The sequence below is a fragment of the Oryctolagus cuniculus genome, chromosome 8, assembly GCF_964237555.1.
Source record: "Oryctolagus cuniculus chromosome 8, mOryCun1.1, whole genome shotgun sequence".
NCBI classification, from domain to species: Eukaryota; Metazoa; Chordata; class Mammalia; order Lagomorpha; family Leporidae; genus Oryctolagus; species Oryctolagus cuniculus.
The window spans coordinates 4,608,133-4,621,179 of record NC_091439.1 but is presented as its reverse complement, the minus strand read 5'-3'; the positions used below and the strand labels follow the sequence as shown (position 1 = coordinate 4,621,179).

Genomic DNA, 13,047 nt, shown 5'->3' with positions numbered 1-13,047 from the left:
TAACCTGAAAATTAACCCTAACCCTAGCCCTAACTTGAACCCTAACCCTAAACCTAGCCCTAGCCCTAATGCTAACCCTGACCCTAACCCTAGCCCTAGCCCAAGCCCTAGTCCTAACCCTAACCCTAACCATAACCCTAACCCAAAAACTAACCCTAGCCCTAACCCTAACTTAATCCTAGCCATAACCCTAACCCTATCCTGGCCAAAACTCTAACCCTAACCCTAACCCTAACTTTAGCCCTAACCCTAACCCTAATGCCAACCCAAACCCCAACTGCAACCCCAAAACCAACCCGAACCCCAACCCTAACAGTAACCCTAACCCTAACCCTAGCCCTAGTCCTAGCACTATCCCTAACCCTAGCCCTAGACCTAGCCCTAGCGCTAACCCTATCAATATCCCTAGCCCTAGCCCTAAACCCTAACACGAACCCTAACCCTAGCCCTAGCGCTAACCCTAGCCCTAACCCTAACCCTAACCCTAGCCCTAGGCCTAGCCCTAACCCAGCCCTAGCCCTAGCCCTAGCCCAAGCCCTAACCCTAACCCTACCCCAACCCTAAACCCAACCCAAACACCAACCCCAATGCTAACCCTACCCCAATGCGAACCCCAACCTTAACCGTAACCCTAGCCCTAAACATAACCCTAAACCTAACCCTAACACTAGCCCTAGACCTAGCCCTAACCCTAACCCCAACCCAAACACTAACCCTAGCCCTAGCCCTAACCCCAGCCCTAAACCTAACCCTAACCCCAACCCCATCCCTAACACCAACCCTAACACTAACCCCAACCCCAACCCCAACCCTTACCTACCCCAACACCAACCCCAACCCTTACCTACCCCAACACCAACCCCAAACTCAACCCCAACCCTAACCCTACCCAACCCCAACCCGAACTCTAAACCTAACACTAGCCCTTCGTTAACCCTAACCCTATCACTTGTACTAGACCTAGACATAGAAGTAGCCCTAGCCCTAAGCCTAACTCTAGCCCTAGCCCTAACCCTAACCTTAACCAGTTTCCTGTTCTACTAGTTGTTTCATTTCATTTTGATTCCTCCTTAATATTTCATTTTCATGAGAGATTTTCTATCTTGTCCATTAAGGATTTCTGTAGTTCAAGAATTTGTTTTTGAGAACTTCTTAATGTTCTTATCAATTTTTTGAGATCTGCTTCTTGAATTTCTTCTGTCTCATTATCTTCATAATCTTGAATTGGGGTATCTTTTTCATTTGGGGGCATCATATTGACTTTCTTGTTCTTATTACCTGGGTTTTTACATTTGTTGTTTGGCATATTGGAGATATTTGGTTTCTTCACTGTGGTGCTTTTTCTTGTTATACTATGACTCTAGATTAAGTGGACTGTCTGTTTTTGATGGAGCCTTAGAGGTTTGAGATGGGTGTGGCCTGAGAGCTCTGTTTGGTGTGCCAATGGTGACACTCCCAGGTTAGGCATGGTAAATCTCTCTCTCTCTCTTTTTTTGATTCAAAAGGGAAGTAATTCCGCACAGTTGAATGAAGTTGGAGGTAGTTAGGAGGCAAATGATATACCCACAGGAGCCAGAGATCAGAAGCTCTTTCCCAAGGACCACACAGGGAATCTGTTCTGCACTCAGTGTGGGCTCAAATTCTCCTTCAGTCTCCCACTAGGTTGCCAAAGTTACGGAATTGTAGCATCTCTGGAGAGTACTCACGTGAATTCCATGAGTTCTCTCCCCCACCGTCTCTTTTTTCACAGTCTCAGTTCAGTAGCACCACAAATTCACTAGGTCCTAATCTCCTGTTAATTCACACCACCCCACGCCCCAGAGTCAGGTTTTTCTGCTAGGCTCAGGGCCGGTGCAGACCTGAGGTCACTCTGCTTATGACGTATGTCCAAGATGGCGCCTGCTCTTTGTCTTGCTCGCCTTTGAGAGGTGAGCGGAGAGAGAGAAACCCGTGTCCATATCAGTCACTCTTTTTCTCTCTCTCTCTGCTAGTTAGCCTGGTGAACTTTTCCCCCTGGGGTCGTTCCCTCTAGTCTAATCTTTCCGCTTGCCTGCTGGAGTCTCGGGCTATTGAGGTTTGGCTCACCTCGCGTTCCAGCGCTGGTGTGTTGAGTCTGCTGCTGGTGTCCCGAACTTGGCCCCTGACACTCTCCACGCAGGTCCACTGTGAATCACTAGTTCTGGAAGAGTTTCCTCTGCTGTTTCTTCCCCTACTGTTCTTGGAACCTGCAGTATCTCCACTTTTATTAAACTGTCTCTCCCCGCACTATCAGTGTGCTCCCTTCCTATTCCGCCATCTTGCCGCTTGCCTGTAGATTTCTGAGCATGAAATGTGAATTTGTTGTGTTTTTTATTTCATAATAACTACTCTGTCTAAGCTCTTGTTTGTATTGCATCAGAATACAAAATTTGGGAAGGAAGAAGGCAAAACAAACTCAGACCCAGAAAACATTTAGGAAATTGCCTCTCAAGAAACAAAAATCGGCTGAGGCACCCAAAACCATGACAGAAAGCCAGAATTGGAGCAAGCCAACAGCTGTGCCCTGATTGAAAAAGACCATTGCTCCCGTGCCCTGAACTCCATATCCCAGACTCAGAACCAAAGCTCACATCAGAAAATTCATTACAAACCATGATAAATTAAAAAAATGTGGAAAAAAAGCCAAAGAAATCCCAGAATCCTTAGTAATATTGGGCTTGATTTAGTCACAAGGAATCTGGCCGTTTCCAGATTCATCCACACCTCCCAGCTAACTGGCTGTGGAAATCTGATTGAATTAACCTGAAAATCGCACTCACACTCGATTTGGAGGGAATTAATACCTCTCTCCTCATTAGAAAGATTCCATTTCTTTTTCCAAAACACAAAAACTCATGTTGGTCATGTTGCATGTAGATTTCTAAGCATGAAACGCCAATTTGTTGTGTTTTTTATTTCATAATGGCTACTCTGTCTAAACTCTTGCTTGTATTGCGTCAGAATACAAAATTTGGGAAGGAAGAAGGCAAAACAAACTCAGACCCAGAAACGATTTAGGAAATTGCAGCTCAGAAACCAAAAATCAGCTGAGGCACCCAAAACCATGACAGAAAGCCAGAATTGGAGCAAGCGAACAGCTGTGCCCTGATTGAAAAAGACCATTCCTCCGGTGCCCTGAACTCCACATTCCAGCCTCAAAACCAAAGCTCACATCAGGAAATTCATTACAAACCATGATAAATGAGAAAAAATGTGAAAAAAGCCAAAGAAATCCAAGAGTCCTTAGTGATATTGGGCTTGATTTAATCACAAGGAAACCGGCTGCATCCGGATTCGTCCACCCTACCCAGCTGACTGGCTGTGGAAATCTGATTGAATTAACCTGAAAATCCCACTCACACTCAATTTGGAGGGAATTAATACCTGTTCCCTCAGTAGAAGGGTTCCATTTCTTTTTCCAAACACAAAAACTCATGTTGGTCATGTTGCCTGTAGATTTCTAAGCATGAAACACCAAGTTGTTGTGTTTTTTCTTTCAGAATGGCAACTGTCTACACTCTTGTTTGTATTGCATCAGAATACAAAATTTGGGAAGGAAGAAGGCAAAACAAACTCAGTCCCAGAAACAATTTAGGAAATTGCCACTCAAGAACCCAAAAATCAGCTGAGGCACCCAAAACCATGACGGAAAGCCAGAATTGGAGCAAGCCAACAGTTGTGCCCTGATTGAAAAAGACCATTCCTCCGGTGCCCTGAACTCCACATTCCAGCCTCAAAACCAAAGCTCACATCAGGAAATTCATTACAAACCATGATAAATAAGAAAAATGTGAAAAAAAGGAAATTTAAAAGTCCTTAGTGATATTGGGCTTGATTTAGTCACAAGGAAACCGGCTGTTTCCTGATTCATCCACACCTCCCAGCTGACTGGCTGTGGAATTCTGATTGAATTAACCTGAAAATCGCACTCACACTCAATCTGCAGGGAATTAATATCTGTTCCCTCAGTAGAAGGGTTCCATTTCATTTTCCAAAACACAAAAACTCATGTTGGTCGTGTTGCCTGTAGATTTCTAAGCATGAAATGCCAAGTTGTTGTGTTTTTTATTTCATAATGGCTACTCTTTCTAAACTCTTGTTTGTATTGCATCAGAATACAAAATTCGGGAAGGAAGAAGGCAAAACAAACTGAGACCCAGAAAAAAAAATTGGAAATTTCCACTCAAGAAATAAAAATCGGCTGAGGCACCCAAAACCATGACAGAAAGCCAGAATTGGAGCAAGCCAACAGTTGTGCCCTGACTGAAAAAGACCATTCCTCCTGTGCCCTGAACTCCCTATTCCAGCCTCAAAACCAAAGCTCACATCAAAAAATTCATTACAAACCATGATAAATAAGAAAAATGTGAAAATGAACCCTAGCAGACCTAACTAACTCAGCTTCAGGGCCAATCATTAATTTAATCAGGTGACTGTTCACACTGTCATCATTCTCATGGTCCAAACTTACTACCATCCTAACAGAGACTAACCGGTGAATTAGCACTGAACTCTGTCTACCTACTAATCACAACACAACAAGGAAAACTTACATATCATATTAATAATATCCCTTTTGATGCACATGAAGAAATAACCCATTCTCCATCACCTTCTTCCCTACTATCACTCAATCCTCAAATCATTTTAGGACACACACATTTTAAACAGTTTAAAGACACATTAGGTTACAAATGTAAAAACAAACTTAAGTCTCCTTATTCACTGAAGAAGTATTCAAAAACCACTAACTCATGCTCAGAAATATAATACGGCTTGTTTAATTAATTAATTTATTTTGACAGGCAGAGTTAGTGGAGAGAGAGGCAAAGGTCTTCCTTCCGTTGTTTCACCCCTGAAATGGTCACTATGGCCAGCACTGCAGTGATCTGAAGCCAGGAGCCAGGTGCTTCCTCCTGGTCTCCCATGCAGGTGCAGGGCCCAAGCACTTGGGCCATCCTCCACTGCCCTCCCAGGCCATGGCAGAGAGCCAGACTGGAAGAGCAGCAACCGGGACAGAATCTGGAGCCCCAACTGGGACTAGAACCGGGGGTGCCGGAGCCACAGGCAGAGGATTAGCCAAGTGAGCCACGGTGCCAACCGGCTTGTTTAATTTATAAAGGATAGAAATAATCCATTGGTTTTAGGAACCAAGAAATTAGTGTAACTGCAATTAAAAGTAACATCTATTTTCTTCCTCTATATCTTGACGAATTTTAATAAGTCACCAATATTTATGAAGAAATTGCTTTTTAAATCTCTAATGTGCCATATTTATTTAATTTTGAGAAACAGGGCCACATTGTTATCTGCTGGTTCACTACCAACATGTGTGGTGCCAAAAATTCCACGTGGGTGGCAGCCACCCAACTACTGCTGTTTCCCAAGATATGCATTAGTGGGCAGAGTCAGAAGCCAGAGTCAGGTCTCATGCTCAGGTACTCCAACATGGGACACGGACATCTGAACCAGCATCATAACCTCCTGCCGAAATACCGGACCTGTATTGGGGGTAACTTAGGAATCTTCCATGCGGGATGTATATTTAAAAACACATAGAATACATAGGGGTCGATATAATCTGTGTTTTCAGGGATCGCTTGGGGGTCTTAGAATTTGACCTCCAAAGAGGGGAGGGCAGCTCGGATTTGTTATCCTGAATTGAAAACTAGTAGGAAGCACAACCCTAAAGCCTGGGAATAACACCAGACACACCCCAAGGAAAGCCCTGGACGGTGGGCATCCTAACCCCACTCAACAGAAGAACGAGACCCAGCAGGGGATGCCCCACCACCACCAAGTAGGCTCTTCCTCTGGGATCCACCTGACCACACCAGGCACCTTCAGTGTGCACACCCTGAAGGGACCGCCCAGACCCCAGGGCCACGAGGGGCCGCACGGCCACTCCACCTCCCTTCTCAGAGGCTGAGGCTGCCAGGCGGCATCTCTGCAGGAGCCCTGCCCGGCCCGGGCTGTTCCAAGAGGAGCCACGCAGACGCTTGCATGATGCTCGCATGCCTGGAGTCCTCGCTCTCCCTTCCCAGCTGCCCGCTCTGGGACGGGGTCAGGGCCTCGATGGCGCCGCTCCGGCTGCGGACACCAGGACTCGCCAGTCCTGAAGAGCCAGCGAGGATGACACCAAGCAGACACGGGAAAGTTCTCGGGCCCGGGCCCAACCGGCACCCTCACCTGACACACGACCCGTGGTCCCACCCTTCCTGCCTGCATCCCCCGCTGCCACTCGCCGTCTAGTCCGGGGATCGGGGCTGGAGCCCTGGACGCCCGTCAGGTAACCACACAACCCCAGGCAGAAGGGCAGAAAGCGGGAAATCGAGGAGAAAATGGCGGAGAGAGCAGAGCCCCTTTTATAGCCCTAGTAGTGGGGCAGGGACTCCTGGGAGACAAACTCTGATTGGACAGTGAGCAAGGGCACCAACCAATCAAAGAACGAAGGCTATTAAAAGACAGCCAGGAACCAGGAATCCTTTGGTGATGCTCAAGCCAGGTCAGCGACGGTGAAATGCAGTGTGGGACACAATGTCATGATCATTGAAGGTCTTGAACTTGATGGAACATGAGGAGGGATGGGGGAGGGCAGTGGGCATTACCTGCAGGCTCTGTCTTCCGTGGCTCTGGAGGATGAGCCACAGTGGGAAAGATGGCACAGAGGGGAAGTTAGAATTTGTCCTTTGGCCGAGTGACTGTCAAGGGTTCCATAAGGACCCAGGTTCTCAGGGCCAGCATCTGACACAGGATAACCCTGTGCAAGGACAGAGGTGGTGGGGACTCCCCTGGCGGGGCTGAGCTGGGTGGAGTGGAGGAGGTGCTGAGAACCAACCATCAATCAGATGCAGCGCTGGGGGTGGAGTGCAAAGAGGGAGGGTGTGCTGGGGGTGGGTGGGTTAGGAGATCCTTTCTGTTCCTCATCAACCACCCAGATATTTGTGCACAGACCCACAGGGACCCTGGGGGCATTCAAACAACACAAAGCTGCTCACCTGTGCTTCTGCCCCTCACTAGAGGGAAGCAAGCACAGGTATCAGCCTAAGGGCTCCTGGGGTTGCTCTGTGGGGTGGGGGTTGTAGATAAGGTGTAAGATACTGGAGACCAGCACTGACCCCATGTGAGGGGGGCACTGGTGATGAAGGGGAGGAAGGGCAGGCAGGCAAGGGTGGGGAGGGGAGGGTCCTGGCCCGGGTGGAGGGTGGGTTTTTTGGGGAGAGAGGTGATGCTTGATGCACAGACACGGGGTGTCCACACTGAGCTCAGCCCCGAGCTGAGTGACTTCTGAGCTTCTCTGTAATTCTGGAGAAGGGCATGCCCCAGCTCAGGCAGAGGACAAATTGGTCATTTCACACTTGTGATCCTGGAAGGGAGAGGGAGACAAACACAGAGAACAAAGACAAAAATTCCTGATTGGTCACCGTCAGGACACTCAGGGTTCCTTTACTTTGAACCTCAGGACTCCATCACCCACCCGACACCCTATCCTGCACCCAACAAATGAGTGTCAGCTCTAACCCTCCAACAGGTACCCAGCCCCAGCCGCCCCCAGCCCTGTCCTGCCCCTTCTGGCACCTTCAGGCCCGGCCTCCGGGTCGCTCCTGGGGGATATAAAAGCGGCCGCCAGGTGGCGCCCTGCACCCAGTGTGGAAGTCGCCCGGCCTCTGGATCGCAGATTGGCCGGGGTGCAGCGCCCGGACTTACTCGAGTCCTGCTGGCTCCTTTCCACCTATGCTACCTGGCCACGTGGGAAGGGCGGCAGTCCCCCGGGGCAGCCGAAGTGGCCTCGGAAGCACCAGGCACAGCCTTGCCCCCTCGCTCGCCACAGCAGTCGCGCCCTGGCCGCTTCTGCACACACCCCAGCTGCCCAGGCTCCCGCCGATCCGTAAGTTCCTGCGGCCAGAATCCCTGCGCCGTCGTGGGCCGTAATGTGGTGCCTTCGTGGGGCGAGCAGGTGTCCGCATTTCCGTCACAGCGGATTCAACAGCAGTAACAGAGACCAACAAGGATGCCGACTGCGCTTACCTGTGCACCCAGCGCAGATCCATGTCTGGAACCTCTGCATCCCGCAGTATTCATAGACACTGGAATAACTCGCTTACAACGTAACTGTGCATCTGGATTTTCATTATCACATAATTATTATTTTCATTATTATCTGCGCATGCGCGTGCACACACGCACCCCACGCCAGCTGCCCCGCGTGCATTCGGCTCCAGGTCCATGCACCTGCTGCGCCTGCAGAGATCTCAGCAGAGCGGTGGCGCCGCGGGACACTGGGTTAACCCTCTGTCTCCTCATCAAGGTTTTGCGTGTCTCGCGGCCCCTCTCTCAGGTGGGCAGAGGGCATCCGTCCACTCCTGGGACCCCGCACCACTTGGCCAGGCCACGTGTGAACTTTGGGAGGGGCACCGGGTGAGGCTCCGCAACCCGCTTGCAGGTGGCCGACAACACCCGTGTGTCCACGTCGCGGCCCCCTGCCCCAACCATGGGGCTCACGGAGCGGGACTCAGGGGCAGTGGAGGCCAACTCCATGCACGGGACTGCGCGGCTGCGGCACGCGCTTCCAGGTCGGATCCAGCCATGCGCAACCACGGGCGCAGACTCGGAAACGCGCGGAAACCCCCATTAATGGCACCGGCCTCCCTAACACGGAGCCTAGCCGCTGCCTCCCCCGGGGCAGGACTCGAAAATGCCGGTGTCCCAGGAGGGTCGGAGTCCAGGTGTGGGATGGCCTCTCCCTTTCAGGGCACCCGGCTCTTAGGGTCCCCACACAACCCGGGAGCCAGGAGGTGGGATCTGCAGCCGCAGCACGAGTCTAATCTCCTGCGAACAGGTGCGGTGCTCAATCTCTGGCATGGACAGCGCGATCCTGCGGCCACTGCTGGGCTCCTGGAACTGCTCCCGGGGCGTTGTGATCGGGGCTCAGCTGTCTCCAAATCCCGAGCTCTGGAGGGGAAAAAATAGAAGCATCCGCCAGCGGACGCCCGACAGCAGCGCCAAGGTCAGTGGTACAGACCCAGACCACGACTGACCTAGGCCCATCCGCACTCCTCTGAGCGACTCTCTGGTTCTGGGGTCACTGAAGCTCCTCCATCTCTGCCTTTCTAATAAATATTAATATATAATTTCAAATACTGAAAGACACAAGTCTCACATGAGTTGACACATTGGGCGACGTGAGGCAGACAGAGGCAGGGTGTGCTGACTGAGGTGATGCAGGGGCTCCAGGCAGCTCAGCAGGGTCACACAAAATTCCATTTGTAGCAACTCTTGAGCTTTATTAAAAGAAAAACTTTAAGAAATTTCCACAGCAATAAAAAGTCTTACGTGTCCCACCCAGCAAAGAAAATCCTTGGTTATTGCCACAAATTTTTCTTTTAAAGATTTATTTGAAATGCAGAGTTGAGAGAGAAAGCAAGCGAGTGAGAGCGAGAGACCCTGGGACTGAGACCTTCCATCTACTTGCTCATTCCCCAAATGGCCACAACTCTGGCTGGAGCCAGGAGCTTCTTTCATGTCTCCCACGTGGGTGCAGGGGTCCAAGTGCGTGTGCCATCTTTTGAGCTTTCCCAGGTGCATTAGCAGGGAGCTGGATCAGAAGTGGAGCAGCAGGGCCCTGATCCAGTGCTCACATGGGATGCAGGTGTCACCGTCGGTCCCTTTAGCCATGAATTTATTGGCGCACTCAAGCAGAACTGGGGCCCTCCGGGCCTGAATCAGCTCTTTGACCATGTGCCAGGTGGGTAGAGAGGGGGGCATTGCAAGGACAGTGTGCTGCTTTTCCCCTGCACAGGAGCCCGCGGTTCTCCCTTAAATGCCGGGCAATGCTGAGCCTGGGACGGTCAAAGCCAGGGGACCTTTTGTCCTTTCTGTTTCCATGTGATGGCAAAACATGCACTCCCCTTCCCTAGACCCAGTTTTTGCCCGCGCAGAGCCAGAACCCGAGGACTCTGGGAGGAGTCCCAGCTCCAGCCAATGCTTCCATCGCTGCACTCCTCGATTCCCCGCCTTCTGCTGCCCTAACACCCGTGGTTCCTGGTCTAAAAACCGACCCGCATCGCGCTCTGGCATCCATCTGTGGCAGGTCCCGTGAAGGTCCTCACGGCCACAGATACTCAGTAACGTGTGGGTGTGCGTGCCCTGGGCATCAGCGCTGGTTGTTCCTTTGCTTCCCGGCTGTAGACGAGGAGCCTGCTAAGAACCTAGGAGATAAGAGAGCAGGCTCTCTGCCCACGGATGTCTGACTGAAACCACCTGAGGATGGCCATGCTTGTTTTAATGATGATGAAAATTAAAAGGGAACCATGGGTTGCTCAGAAATTATAGCATAGGCAATTCCCTAATAATAGCATGCACATAGCTTGCAATAAAATGGGAAACTTGGTGAAAGTACTTCAAAACATTTCTAGAAAAAAAAAGTAAAAACAAGCTTATTTCAGTGGAAAAAATGTGGAATCTATACATGGTTGTTTATAATATGCATTTCCATGATCCGTTTGAAGACCCCTCATATTTATAAACTGCCCCTACAAAAGCTTTGCAAGGAAATGTTGTCATAGCCCCTACATAGCGGTGACCCTCAGAAAGACCAGGAGGGGTCCAGGGAAAGCACCAGGTTATGAGAGGAAGAGGGGAGCACAGGCAGGTGGCCCCCAGCTGCACACAGAGACCCACATGACAGCAAAAGGCAGGTGAGGGAGACAGCAAGGGAGGAAGGGACTGAGCTCTTGGGCTCCTCAGGGAACCAGACCTCAGAGCAGTGCACTGAGTCAGATACAACACACAGTGACAGTGACTGCTGAGAAAATGCAGTCAGTGAATCTCCTTGCTCATTACCACCAGCAAGCCCAGAAGCTGATGTGTCCCTGCTGTATAACTGTTTGGCTGTGAAATCGCCACTGAGGTTCCTTCTCTGACTCATTTATTTGTGGAGTGTGTTGCTTAGATTTCAATATTTGTGAATTTTCAAAACATCCTTCAATCCAGGTTTCCCACACTGGCGTCAGGGACCCAACCAGTTGAGCCATCTCTGCCGCTTCCAAGAGTCCATATTAGTAGGAAATGGGTAGGAGATAGAATCAGGGGCTGGAACCCAGAGGCTCTGATGTGGCTTGGGTATCTTAACCAGAGACTTAGCTGCAGAGCTAAATGCCTGCCCCTTGGTGTGGGACTTTATGCACATCTTGCTGGGAGATTGTCTTTAATGTTTGCTGCACCTACAGTGCCTGAAGCTCCAAGTTCCTGTACTTGCTGAATCACTGTCCCCAGGATCTCAGAGTTTTCCTCACCACTTCCCACACAGAGCCTCCTCACTGCTCTCTCAGCTGTGTTTTCTATTATTACACTGAAACCCCATCATTCTGTGGTACAAGGTTGGGGAATGAAGGCATTCTAGAATCTTGTGATTCAATTCAGTTTCTGTCCACCTGAGTCCCTGGACGCTCACCTTTAGAGCTATCACTTTGTGTACTCTTTCTCCTAAGACAGCAAAGCCAGATGGGACTGGAGTTGTCCACAGCCTCATCCAGGTCATGCAAGGCTCTGGCAGTTTCCCACGAGGGCCGTGACTTGGTGATAAGGATCACCCTGGGAGTGTCAACCTGGCTACTTCTCCCCATCCCCACTCCCTGCCCAGTATTTACAAATGGATATTTTCCCTCTACCCTGGACCCAGGAGATTTTCCTCTACTCTTCACCATGGACACTAACCTTATGAAAATACAGTGGCCCATCTTAGACTGGAATGTCACGGTTTTTTGCTCTGAAGCTAATGTAAACTCAGTCTTGGCAATCCATCCAAATTCCCATTTGAATATTCCTACCAGTGACAGGTTCCACTGTCTTCTGCTTTAGCTGATTTCAGCTGCGGTTCTCAGCATTTGCCTTCTGGAGGTTGAAACTGTACGGTGGTCACTTCCAGTTTGTTCAGCTGTCCTTGTGAGGTTGATAGTGATGACATTCACAATCGTTTTATGTCCAAGTGAAACTTGCAGCATTGATAACTTTTTATTTTATGGACATAGAAATGAGTTTCTGCTAAAGTCACCTGTTTCCCCATGCAATGACAGTAGTTTTTTATATCCACCCAGGTGTGCAGACATCACCAAAACTTTAAGAAGCACATTGTCACCCAAAGGAAAACAAATTCCTCCACCAGTCCAGTTCCACTTGCTTCAACCTCAGGCCCTGGCAACCATGAAGGGGCTTCCTGGCTTTCCTCACTATCACTCCATGAATGGATAGTGTACATGTCATATACAAATACAAGGAACACTATGAAAACACAAGCATGAGTTGAATTTTTATTCAGAATACAACACAGATGGACACAGTAAAACATGCTTACTGAAATACAGCAGTCATTTACAATACAGTATTTACAACAGACAAATTCAAAGGAAGGGGAAGTAGAGACTACCCCAGGATGGAAGGAGAGGGAAGTTTGTGTTGTAATTCAGAATTTGTGTTGGGTGCAATGCAAACTGTTGGTGCATATGGTGACAATGGGCACATGGTATGTCATTGTAATTAATGTCCCTGAGTTCTATTAACAAATTATGGAACAGTCAATGTTACATATCATACACACTGTAACAACTAAATGCCCAATGGAATTGATGGTAAACGTGGTAGCAGTTTATGTAGATCCACACAAGCCAAATGATCTTGGGACAGGTCAGGAGAAAAGCAGGGCTTTCCCTGCCTGCAGCATGGGCAGCAGCAGGGACAGATGCCCTCATTGTGTCACACAGTGCAGAGCATTCACCAACTTCTACACTGGTTCTTTTATATTGTTTGGTTGTCTGTAGCAAGAAGGCCAAGAATCCGTTTCTCACCACTTCCTTGATCCTCTCCTGGGGCTTCTTGACTGCAGGCGTACACCTTCCGGATAGGTTAACGCCGGCGAGACCTCGGAGACACCAGACGCGTTTATCGGCTTTTCAGCTTCCACTTTATTTTTCAGCAGACTCGCGTTACATGTCGCGAACGCCCGCCCTGTTACCGGCATTCATTCACAACTCA

At 49.5% G+C, this 13,047-nt stretch overlaps 1 long non-coding RNA gene across 3 annotated transcripts in view; it reads right to left on the bottom strand.

The window, feature by feature from the left end:
* Positions 1-9,314: 9,314 nt before the first annotated feature.
* LOC138843369 (uncharacterized) overlaps positions 9,315-13,047 on the bottom strand; it is a 35,685-nt gene continuing 31,952 nt past the window's right edge. For 2 of the 3 annotated variants that reach the window (XR_011378007.1, XR_011378006.1), the window contains one exon: positions 9,318-12,934. This is a non-coding gene — a long non-coding RNA (uncharacterized lncRNA). Of the gene's footprint in view, positions 12,935-13,047 lie in introns of all 3 variants that reach the window. The other variant, XR_011378008.1, reaches the window with a different exon arrangement.